The sequence below is a fragment of the Myotis yumanensis genome, unplaced genomic scaffold (assembly GCF_028538775.1).
Source record: "Myotis yumanensis isolate MYYU_CA2020_CCGP unplaced genomic scaffold, mMyoYum1.0.hap1 SCAF_20, whole genome shotgun sequence".
In the NCBI taxonomy this organism is placed as follows: domain Eukaryota; kingdom Metazoa; phylum Chordata; class Mammalia; order Chiroptera; family Vespertilionidae; genus Myotis; species Myotis yumanensis.
The window spans coordinates 150,708-163,947 of NW_027223771.1; positions in this window are offsets into that span (position 1 = coordinate 150,708).

Below are 13,240 nucleotides of genomic sequence, written 5' to 3' on the forward strand. Positions count from 1 at the left end.
CCAGACCTCTACAAACAAAACTGTGAGCTGGGATTAACTTGCACTGACAGTTGTCCAATATAATGGCCACATCTTTTTTTTTTAATACATTTTATTGGTTTTTTTACAGAGAGGAAAGTAGAGGGATAGAGAGTTAGAAACATCGATGAGAGAGAAACATTGATCAGCTGCCTCCTGCACACTCCCTACTGGGTATGTGTCCACAACCAAGGTACATGCCCTTGACCAGAATCGAACCTGGGACCCTTCAGTCCACAGGCTGACGCTCTATCCACTGAGCCAAACCGGCCAGGGCATGGCCACATCTTTTGACAGAGATCCACAGTTCAAAGATTCCCAAGGCATTTACGTGACGATAGAAGTGTGCGGTTGGGAGGACGACGGGGGTTATGATTATGCCAATTCTCAGTACACGTAATAAACTAGCCATTCAAAATGAAAGAATCCTATCAAACACTCGCTGGTTGTGAGTGAACCTTAAAACTGTTCCTGGAGCCCTAACTGGTCTGGCTCAGTGGATAGAGAGTCGGCCTGTGAATTGAAGAGTCCCGTTCTGGTCAAGGGCACATGCCTGGGTTGTCGGATCGAACCCCAACAGGGTGCGTGCAGGAGGCAGCCGATCAATGATTCTGTCTCATCGCGGATGTTTCTCTCTTTCTCCCTCTCTCTTGCTCTCTGAAATCAATAAAAATATATTTTTAAAAGAATTGTTCTTAGAAGTTAGAACACGCTATTGAGATGTAGAGACACTGAAGATAGGAAATTGATACTGAGCTTCCAACAAAAAATTACAATAGACCCTTGAACAGCACAGGTTTGGACCGCAGGTGCCACTTATGTGGGTATCTTTTCAACCTGCACTGTTTTCAATCTGGTTGGGAGTCTGCCCACGCAGAGGGCCGACTGCTCGCATTGATCTACATCCTTTTATAGAGGGGGCTTAGGCACCTGTGGATTTGGGTGTCCCTGGATCCTGAGGGACAACTATGTTTGGGGGGGTCAACGTTATATGTGGACTGTTGACTGCATGGGATCAGTGCCCTGTACCCCCATGTTGTTCAAGGGTCAAATGTATACATTTGAAAGAGCGTCTTAGTCAAAATCAAGTTCAATTCATACTTTCAGCCCCTCTCCCACTCTAATCACAGGACATTGATACATAAAATGTAAAAACAGAACACTAACAACATGTAGCCATGCTCAAAGAGAAAAATAAATACCTTCGTGGGCCATAAATCTATCAGCAATACAAGCTGATGAGCGGTAAGCAGAGTGGGTGGGCTCATTAACACCCCAGGAGAGATGGGGAACCACAGCCAGCATTATTGCAAAACCGAGGTCCGCACACTGAGCAATGAGAGGGTCGTTCTCAGGTCCCGGATACGGGGTGGAGCGCCTCCCACGCCCGTCGACCGGTGGCTTTTCTAAGAGCCGCGGGTCCAGGTGGCAGCCTTCGCATTTCTTTTTCAGGCTTCTTTAATGAGTAGGGGAGTGCCAACTTAGTGTATGTTTGCTACCATGATCCTAGACGTGGCCCCCGCTCTTGCATGAAGTTTAAAATCAATAGTGAGTAGATAAACTCATTCCGGATGAAATGACAATGGAAGAGCTGTTGAAAATGACTTTATTTTTTTAAAATATATTTTATTGACTTTTTTTTTTCAGAGAGGAAGGGAGAAGGATAGAGAGTTAGAAACATAGATGAGAAACAATGATAGGCTGCCTCCAGCACATCCCTTACTAGGGATGTGCCCGCAACCAAGGTATATGCCCTTGACCGGAATCGAACCTGGGACCCTTCAATCCGCAGGCCGATGCTCTATCCACTGAGCCAAACCAGTCAGGGCGACTTTATTTTTTTTATTGATTTTGCCTCTTAATCACTATACTTTTTATCTTTATTGTGGAGAGTATTTACAGGTGTCCCTCCCTTCTCCTCCCCGCTGCCCTCTTACCTCCTTCCACCTGGTTCCCGCCCTGTCCCAGGACTTTAAAATGAGGACTTTAGGATTTTCAAAGAGATAAATGAATGGATAACGTCCATAAAAGAATACAAAGTTATGAAACAAAACAGGCAATAGTGAGAAACAAGCATGGGGGAATATGAAAAAGAACTTATAAAAAATTTAGAATTGAAAAATATGTTCATGAATGTAAATAAGACTCCTTTATATTTGACATAAAAAGAAAAGTAGCAAATTGAGAGGTAATACCAGGAATATACCCAGGATGGAGCATAAAAGGTAAAGACAAATCAAAAAGAACAGTTCAGAACGCCAGATAATGGACAGAGAGTTGCTAGCATAGTAATTTGGAGTAAGAGGATAGAGAAAATGAGGGAGAGCAATTGTGGAAGAAATGTTGGCTGAGAATTTCTGTTCACACTGAAAGAATGCACCAAACCCTGAGCAGGACAACTGAGAATAAATTGTTCCAAGAAAATCAAAGATAAAGAGCAAAAAAATTAAAGCAAAAGACAGATTACCTGTTACAAAGTGGTAATTACAAAACAGTGGACCGATAATATCAAAAGCCAAAGGGGCAAAAAACCTAAATAGACACTTTTCGAAAGAGGACATTCAGAAAGCCAAGAGACATATGAAAACATGCTCAAAGTCACTAATCATCCGAGAGATGCAAATCAAAACAACAATGAGGTACCATCTCACACCTGTCAGACTGGCTGTCATCAACAAATCAACAAACGGCAAGTGCTGGAGAGGATGCGGAGAAAAAGGAACGCTCGTGCACTGCTGGTGGGAATGCAGACTGGTGCAGCCACTGTGGAAAACAGTATGGAGTTTCCTCAAAAAATTAAAAATGGAACTCCCATTTGACCCTGTGATCCCACTCCTAGGAATATATCCCAAGGAATCAGAAACACTAATCAGAAAAGACATATGCACCCCTATGTTCATAGCAGCTCAATTTGCAATAGCTAAGATTTGGAAACAGCGTAAGTGCCCATCAGCAGATGAGTGGATTAAAAAAACTGTGGTACATCTACCCAATGGAATACTATGCTGCTGTAAAAAAAGGAACTCTTACCATTTGCAACAGCATGGATGGACCTGGAGAGCATTATGCTAAGCGAAATAAGCCAGTCGAAGAAAGATAAATATCCGTGATCTCGCTCATTTGTGGAATATAATGAACAACATAAACTGAGGAACAAGCCCTGACCGGTTTGGCTCAGTGGATGGAGCGTCGGCCTGCGGACTGAGGGGTCCCAGGTTCGATTCCGGTCAAAGGCATGTACCTTGGTTGCGGGCACATCCCCATTGGGGGGTGTGCGGGAGGCAGCTGATCGATGTTTCTCTCTCATCAATGTTTCTGGCTCTCTATCCCTCTCCCATCCTCTCTGTGAAAAATCAATAAAACATATTTTTTAAAAAATAAACTGAGGAACAAAAACAGAGCCAGAGACACAGAAGCATCAAACAGACTGTCCAACCTCAGAGGGAAGGCAGGAGTGGAGGGGGGGCGGGTAAGAGAGCAACCAAAGGACTTGTATGCATGCATATGAGCATAACCCATGGACACAGACAGCCGGGGGGTGAGGGCCTGTACTGGGGGGTGGGAGTGGCCAGGGAGAGGTTAATAGGGGAAAAAGGAGACTCATGTAATACTTTAAACAATAAAGAATTTTTTTAAAAAAGCCGAAGGGTTCTAATAGAATATTGACATCAATGTACTGAAGGAAAAAACAAACATCCGTTTGGAATCCTCCCACAGCTTTACTATCTTCATGAGTGAGAGCAAAATAAATACATTTTCTCAGATTTACAAATGCCAAGGGGGGTTTCCACTGACAGACCCTCACGGAGAAGACTGCCGAAGGCTTTTTTTAAAAAATTTTTTCATTGATTTTTTACAGAGAGGAAGGGAGAGGGATAGAGCGTTAGAAACACCGACGAGAGAGAAACATCGATCAGCTGCCTCCTGCACACCCCCCACCGGAGATGTACCCACAACCAAGGCACATGCCCTTGACCGGAATCGAACCTGGGACCCGCAGGCCAACGCTCTATCCACTGAGCCAAACCGGTTAGGGCACCACCGAAGGCTTTACTTCAGGGAGAAGAAAAGTAAACCCAAAGCAATGACATGAGTGCGCAGAGCACCCCAGACAGGGAAAAGGATGCTGGTAGACTAACTGTGGAGTATAAATTTGGGTGAGACATTCATTACCTGAAGATGCATAAGTCAAAAAGGAAATGTTGTAACATGGGCACACACGAAGAGATAATTCACCGGTTTTCACCGGAAAGAACTTCATCTGCTCGGGATGGTCTTTGTCCAGCCATTCAGCCGAGGAGGGACGAGTGAGTGACCTGCTTCTACCGATTGATTTATATTCAATGAGGAATTTTGAGAAAGATTTAGGTTAGCTAACCCGACGCTATCCCTGGTCTATCCTTCATGTTCAGATCCTAAGGGAGTCGTGGGCAAGCTTTTGATGGAATCTTTGGCACGGGTCCCAGGGTTCGAGTGAGTCATGGGATGGATGTGGGGGGCCAGTCCCCCAAGTGTTCCAGACAAACACGGTATAAAGACTTGTAGAGGAACTCAAACTTAAAGGAAGAAGGGACATGGGACCTATGGGAAAATTCTGCAGCACTAAAGAAGATGTAAGATCCCAAGAGACATCTACCGTCTCGAGCCAGTTACCTTGACGATATAGCTGCTTTGTATTTCCAATGAGATAAAGGAACTCATCAGGTTATTCAATGAAGAGGTCGGCCAAAAGAGAGAGAATGGAACAAAATGACACCCATAAATCAGGAAATCAGGTCTTTCGAGAACGATATACCAAGTGCCAAAGAAATCCATCTAAAATATTTTAAATGAAGTATGGAGACAATCGATACGAAGAACAGGATGCTCACCCAACAGCCAAACCCTGACTAAAACATTCCTACAAAGAAGAAACAGCTAGTTAAGAATCAATTATTAAAGTACCCAGAATTAGGTGGGGGGTGGGGGGGACTGACACTGAAAATCTAGAAGACGTACTCTTAAACCACAGGGAAAAATATAATTATATTCTGATACTCAGTTGGGGTAAGGTTTAAAGGGGTTAAAATCAAGCTTGCTTCATAGTCCTCTTCTAAAATAGTCAATTTAAGCCCTAGCTGGTTTGGCTCAGCGGATAGTGCGTCAGCCTGTGGGCTGAAGGGTCCCAGCTTTGATTCTGGTCAAGGGCACAAGCCTGGGTGGCGGGCTCGATCCCCAGTAGGGGGCGTGCAGGAGGCAGCCGATTGAGATTCTTTCTCATCATTGATGTTTCTCTCTCCTTCTCCCTTCCTCTCTCAAATCAACAAAAATATATTATAAAATAAAATAATAAAAGAGTCAATTTGAGTTAAAAAAAAAAAAAGGAGAAACTCTGCAGCCCCCTGAAGTGTCGCTGTGACCCACAAGGATCTTTGTTCTAGGTGAACTGTTCATTACAGAGGAAACGGAAAGATAGGCTAAGATTTGCAGAGACTGGAAAACATTAAGAATCTCCGAGCTGCTAATGCAGATTTTCTCCAAAAGCATTCACATCACTGTGGTTAGATTTCGTGAAAGAACCACGAAGGCTCAGGCCTCTTCGAACTCGCCTACCCGGCCGTGTGAGCTGCACCTGGCCACTCTCTTCCAACAAACCACAGAAGTGACGAGACGTCGCCTCCCAGATTAGGTTACAGAGATCCTGGCTTCCATCTTGCTCACCACCTCTGTGCTCTCTCGCCCTCTCCCCTGCTTGCTCTGAACAAAGCCCTGCCAGGGTGTGAGCTGCCCTCTGCACAGTCCGGTGTGGCAAGGAACCCTGCAGCCTGGCACACAGCCAGCCACGTGGGTGAGCTGCCTCGGAAGCAAATTCTCCCTCGGTTACGCCTCGAGGTGCCTGCAGCCCCGGCCAATACCGTGATGGCAGTCTTATTAGAGATGCTGAGCCCGAGGACCCCGCTAAGCCACGTCCTGTGAGATAATACTGTTTGCTGTTTGAAGCCACTACATGTTAGGGTCATTTGTTACACGGCACTATGTAGCTAATCTACCTATTATCTGGTTATATGTTAGATCAGTGATGGCGAACGTATGACACGCGTGTCAGAGGTGACACACGAACTCATCCTTTTGGTTGATTTTTCTTTGTTAAATGGCATTTAAATATATAAAATAAATATCAAAAATATGTCTTTGTTTTACTATGGTTGCAAATATCAAAAAATTTCTATCTGTGACACAGCACCAGAGTTAAGTTTGGGTTTTTCAAAATGCTGACACGCCGAGCTCAAAAGGTTCGCCGTCACTGTTTTAGATTTTAAAAGAATGGGGAAAGGAAGAGAAAGAAGAGGGAAGCTCAGAAGGGCATGATTTTTTTTTTCTCTGTAAAAGGGAGTAAGAAACAATACCAGCTTTGATTCGGCACAGAAAAAAAAAAATGTATAAAATGTTTTTAGGAAATTACTACAAGGCCCCAGCCAGTGTGGCTCAGTGGATAGAGTGTTGGCCAGCGGACTGAAGGGTCATGGTTCGATTCCGGTCAAGGGCACGTACCTCAATTGCAGGCTTGATCCCTGGCCCTGGTCAGGGTGCATGTGGGAGGCAACCAATTGGTGTGTGTCCCTCTCTCTCTCTTACATCGATATTTTTCTCTCTCTCTCTCTCTGTCTCTCCCACTCGGTCTAAAATTCAATGGAAAACTATCCTTGGGTGAGAACTAACAACAAAAAAGAATTACTAGGATTAACAAAGACGTTTTGGAGGACAGTGTGACTGAATTAAGTCTAAAGGAAGAATAGGAATTCACCAGAAGGGAAGTGAGGGGAGCAGTGGCCCACCTCAGTGGGAGGGGCTATTCCGCCAGAGGAGGTGGGAGTGGAGGCACGGAGGCAACATGCTTAGACAAAACTACCATGCACCTCAATGGTCTACAAACCCAGAACTATGCACACTGCTTTTCGCATTGCATCACAGGGTCTAAAGCAGGGGTCCTCAAACTTTTTAAACGGGAGGCCAGTTCACTGTCCCTCAGACCGTTGGAGGGCCGGACTATAGTTTAAAAAAAAAAACTATGAACAAATTCCTATGCACACTGCACATATCTTATTTTGAAGTAGAAAAACAAAACGGGAACAAATACGATATTGGTATTTGCATGTGGCCCGAGGGCCGTAGTTTGAGGACCCCTGGTCTAAAGCAGTGGTTCCCGACCTTCTTTGGCCACGCCCCACCTAAGCATCTCTAAAATCCTAATGCCCACCCCCCCCGCCCCCGCCTCAGGACATATAATTCTCATTATTCAAGAAGTGAGCTCCTATTCACATGGAGGAAGCCTCAACGGCCATGAACTGGTCTAAACAAGCTTCCAAAGAACATGGCATCCATGAAAGAGAAAAATAAAAGGACGAAAGGACAGTGAAAGTACTGAGGAAGCCCTAACCGGTTTGGCTCAGTGGATAGAGCATCAGCAGACTGAAGGGTCCCAGGTTCGATTCCAGTCAAGGGCATGTACTTTGGTTGCGGACACATCCCCAGTGGGGAGTGTGCAGGAGGCAGCTGATCGATGTTTCTCTCTCATCGATGTTTCTAACTCTCTATTCCTCTCCCTTCCTCTCTGTAAAAAATCAATAAAATATATTTTTTAAAAGAAGTACTGAGGAAGAAATCACTAAGAAATGGTTAAAAAATACTAATATGAAGTGACATGAAAAAATAGCAAATAAAGTTTCAAAACATAATGGAGAACTAAAATGCATAAATGTCACAATATATATTTATATACTGTATATGAGGCCCCTTGAACCATAAGAAATGCAAAAAATTCAGTTAGCAGCTCACTCTCAAATTTCCCCCCTTAAAAATCAAATTGCTGCTCGGCCAGCATGGCTCAGTGGCTGAGCATGTCGACCTAGGAACCAGGAGGTCACCGCTCAATTCCCGGTCAGGGCACATGCCCAGGTGGCGGGCTCGATCCGCAGTGTGGGGCGTAACAGGAGGCTGCCGATCAATGATTCTCTCTCACCATTGATGATTCTATCTCTCTCTTTCTCCCTTCCTCTCTGAAATTTAAAAAAAAAAATTAAGAAAAAAAGAAAATCAAATTGCCCCCCTGTGGGGAGTGTGCCCCACATGGAGAACCCCTGGTCTAAAGCAAATGAGGCAGGCTGTGAAATATAACAAAAAGCAAGTGGGTGCAGACAAAACCTGGGGAACATGAAAAGTGCAAGTAGAAGACGTAGACAAGCATGTCAAACTCACAGGCCTTGAGGCATGCGGCCCACCAGCCACGAGTTTGACATGCTTGACGTAGAACCTATCTGGCGAGAGAGGAATGAGGAGGGCTGGGAGCACGAGGCATGGAACCCAGGGAAAAGTTCGGCCCACAGAGGCTAAGTCAGCAGAGAGGGGTAGTTAGTGGAGACAGTGCCCATTCCATTAGAAATCGAGATATCAAGACCACAGGTTTGGCCTCCTCTGAAAAGCTTGGACAAGCAGAGAAGAGTGGAGACGGTGTGAGATCAAGGGAACGTTCATTCTGGGTTTGGTTCTTAGGGTTGCTTCGGGTATCTGCTGCTGCATACCAAACCACCCTAAAACTTAGGACTTTTTAAAACAAGGATCTATGATTCCTCTGGATTCAATTAATGAAGCGGTTCTTCCGCTGGTCTCTCCCCTGGTCCCTCTTGGGGCTACATCCAACGAGTGAGTCATCCGACTGCGCTGACTGGGACACGAGGCTTCTTTCTCCATGTGTCTCAATACCTCAACCCACCCCCCCCAACAACCCCCAAAAAATTGTCCCTCATGCTCCAGGGCCCCTTCCACATGGCCATTCTCTCCAGCAGGACAGTCTGGGTTTCTTTAGGACGTGGCAACCAGGCTCCAAAAGGGAATCATCCAAGGGAGGTCAATTCAGTGTGCATGCACTTCCCCAGCCTCTATCTGCATCGCACCTGCTACACAGCAGATGACATGGTCAAGCCCAGAGTCCATGTGGGGACTGCACAAGGGTGTGAATCCTGGGAGACCTGGGAGGGGGAATCTATCCTATAAGAGTTCAGCCCAGCCGGCGTGGCTCAGTGGTTGAGCGTTGACCTACGAGCCAGGAGGTCACGGTTGGATTCCCGGTCAGGGCACATGCCCGGTTGTGGGCTCGATCCTCAGTGTTGGGCGTGCAGGAGGCAGCTGATCCATGATTCTCTCTCATCACTGATGTTTCTATCGCTCTCTCTCCCTCTCCCTTCCTCTCTGAAATCAATAAAAATATTTTTTTTCAATAACAATCCACTATAAGGGTGGTTTGTTTTCCCCCTTAATACAGGAGACAGTGGCTCAGTTGGTTGAACATCGTCCTGTGCACCGAAAGGTTGTCAGTTTGATTCCCGGTCAGGGCACATACCTGGGTTGCAGGTTCAATCCCAAGTCAGGGCACATGCGGAAGGCAACAAATTGATGTTTCTATCTCCCATGGATGTCTCTCTCTCTCCTGTCTCCTCTCCCCTCTCTTCTCTCTCTCTCTTTCTCTCTCTCTCCCTCCCTTCCTCCCTCCCTCCCTCCTAGCATGCTCTCTGGTGAGGATTTTTTTTAAAGTTTATAGGTTGCCCTAGCTGGTTTGGCTCAGTGAATAGAGTGTTGGCCTGCAGACTGAAGGGTCCAGGTTCGATTCCGGCTAAGGGCACTTGCCTGGGTTGCGGGCTCAATCCCCAATACAGGGCGTACAGGAGGCAGCCAATCAATGATTCTCTCTTATCATTGATGTTTCTATCTCTCTCTTCCTCTTCCTTCCTCTCTGAAATCAATAAAGAAATATATTTCTTTTAAAAAAAGTTTATAGGTTGAGCCCAAAAGAACTAGATGAAAGGAAGACTTTGAAGATACCGTAAAGAGAGATTTTACTAACGGGGTCGAAAGGGTTTGCTTGGTGGGGGAAGGAAGGCTCACCAGGCGCCTTCCAGGCCTGGAGGAAGACAGACTGAAACTGGGTGTGCATGTACACTGGCTAAATGGCTGAAGGAAATGAAAGGAGATGTGTCCACAGACGCGTGGCTCTGGAGGAGAGACCTGGAGTGAGTGGGCACGCCCTCGCTTTGCTGCCCTGTCCACACTCAGTCTGCCGGGTGAAGCTGAGGAGGCTGGTGACAGCACTGATCCAGGTTTAGAATGTGGTCGTTGGATAGCGGTGGCAGGGAACCACGGGTTACTGGAGAGGGTGATCTGAACAACAGAAATGGGTTTCTGACTCCGCCGGTAAGAAAGGAGGCCAGGCGAGGGCTGACTGAGGAACAAAGGGGTTCTTCTGTCAGGAAAGTGGGTGTCTCTGTAGGATCAAAGCAGGAACAGAGACATGAGAAAGGGAAGAGAAGCAGAAGCCCAATGAGGCCCCAGGAGTGAAGGGTTGGGCAGACCACAGGAACATTTAAATCCAGGAACGAATGGAGACTCAGCAGGGTGCCAAGTTCTAAGCCAGTGGTTCTCAACCTTCTGGCCCTTTAAATACAGTTCCTCATGTTGTGACCCAACCATAAAATTATTTTCGTTGCTACTTCATAACTGTAATGTTGCTACTGTTATGAATCGTAATGTAAGTATCTGATATGCAGGATGGTCTTAGGCGACCCCTGTGAAAGGGTCGTTCGACCGCCAAAGGGGTCGCGACCCACAGGTTGAGAACCGCTATTAAGTCAATCTCCAGTACCAGCAGTGGATGATAGGAAATGACCAGGAAGTGACAGTGCCACTGGGTTCGATTCCGGTCAGGGCACATGGCGGGGGGGGGGGGGGGGGGGGGGGGGGGGGAGATGCGGCCTCTTTTCCCAGTAGGGGGGGTGCAGGAGGCAGCCGATCAATGATTCTCTCTCATCATTAATGTTTCTATCTCTCTCCCCCTCTCCCTTCCTCCCTGAAATCAATAAAAATATATTTTAAAGCCGAAACTAGTTTGGCTCAGTGGATAGAGCGTCGGCTTGCGGACTGAAGGGTCCCGGGTTCGATTCCGGTCAGGGGCATGTACCTGGGTTGCAGGCACATCCCCAGTGGGGGGTGTGCAGGAGGCAGCTGATCGATGTTTCTTTCTCATCGATGTTTCTGGCTCTCTGTCTCTCTCCCTTCCTCTCTGTAAAAAATCAATAAAATATATTTAAAAATATATTTTTTTTAAAAAAATTAAAATAAAAAGTGATTTAAAAGAATTATTATTTGTGGAATAAACAAATGACTTCCCTCCATCTTCCTCGCTTTACAGAGGAGAAAACGGAAACCCCAAAAGATGAAACGTATTGCTCAATGTTACACAGGGAGAACGCAGCTAGCCAAAGCTTTCTACCTCCTTACGAAACCACTGAATGTGAGTTTCCTTCCCGAACCTGTCGGAGGTGACTGATGACTTCATTATGTTATTATCTCAAAACTATTTCAATGGCGTTTGTCATTCCTTGGGTGCTGGGTAGAACATCCCAAAATTGAAAGCATAAAGGGAGTGGTTACAAAATCTTTCCTTGCGGCCTCGAGGGGTTTATTCAACTTACTGGAAATGCATCAGATGTATTTTCAAGGCATATCCAAAGAAGCTGGTCCTGTAACCAAGCCCTCACCAGTTTGCCAACATTTCATCATTCTTTTCTCTCCTGGTGCTGTGGTCTCATCTTTGTTAAGACTCAGGAAATCAGCCCTCACTGGTTTGGCTCAGTGGATAGAGCATCAGCCTGCGGAATGAAGGGTCCCGGGTTCGATTCCTGTCAGGGGCACATACCGGGGTTGAGGGCTCAGTCCCCAGTAGAGGGCGTGCAGCCGATCAGTGATTCTCTCATCATAGATGTTTCTAGCTCTCTCTCCCTTTCCCTTCCCTTCATCTCTGAAATCAATAAAACATATATATATTTTTAAAGACTCAGAAAATCAGGAAGAAACACAACATACACACACACACACACACACACACACACACACACACACTATAGCTGTCCACCCACAACCACCATAGATTTCTTCCCAGACTCTATAGGATTAAAGAAATGAAGTAGCCTCCGGTTGAGTAGGTCTGAGACTGTTAAAGCGTTCCCGGCTATTACCCCGAAAGAACAATGAAAACATCTCCCCCAAAGGCTATTGTCCGTTATGGAATCCAACCGAAGAAGGAGGGTGGTGACACGCTCCTCCTTCCCACTGGACCAACATTTCAAAGCTCCGAATGTGTGGTAAATCTAGCCAAGGATAAAGATTTGCAGGTGTTTTCTGCATAAAAGCAAGAAGGGCAGATGTATCTGAAACGTGCTTCTAACCCGATGGGACAGCTGCAACCCATTAGGGGGTGTCCTGACCAGAGAAAGTGAGAGGGGAGGTTGGGGCCGAAAGCTTGCTCGGCAGAAACGCAAGCGTGCGGATGTGTGGGGACCCTTCCGTCAGGATCTGAGGACACGGAGGCCCTACACAGGTCACCTTTCCAGGGGTACACGTACATCCCTGCCAAGTAACCCCGTCCGTTCCTCTTCTTTCTTTCCTCCGGCCCAGTTATCTTTGAAACGTCAGGGCCTTCTCTTTGCTCAAGTCCACCTACATGTTTTACTATTTAAGACTTGGCAGCCGCCTCTGATAAAGAGAGCATTCTCCTCTTTGAATGCGCGGGCCTTCTTCCTCTCCCAGCACTCACAGAGAGCGCGACCGTGTCCTGACTCGGCTTCTCACACTCCCACAGAACAAAGCCAAGTTGTCACCGCGGGCATGACTTGCCGGTTACTCACCGGCTGTGATGCGCCCCGTTCCAGACTCCCACGGAAACCCACTAACTTTTATGAATGCGTGTGTGGCAAAGGCTGTTGTTGCAGAACACCCACAGCTGTGGAAGGGATTCAGAGGTGTGTGATGCTAGAGGGTGTCCCAAAATTCACGCAAGATTTGAATTTCGCGTGAGCATTAACAACAACAACAAAAAATAAAAGCCTGATTTTACTTGGTTTATTGAATCAGATTCTAATATCTGTTGCCCTGTGATTTCAATCCCTTCAATTTGATAAGCATGACCAAGTACCAATGATGGCCCAGGAGCAGGGACAATGAAGACCAATGAAGACCACAGCTTTGCGGATGTGCCAGCAAAGCCGTGGAGGCCATTTACCCGATGTGCTATTCCATCCATAACCCTAGACTGTATACTTTATGAATCAATAAAAAATTTACAATTTTTAATTATAAACCTGTGTTTTCTATCAAAATTACTTCTTGCGTGAACTTTGGGACACCCTTTATATAC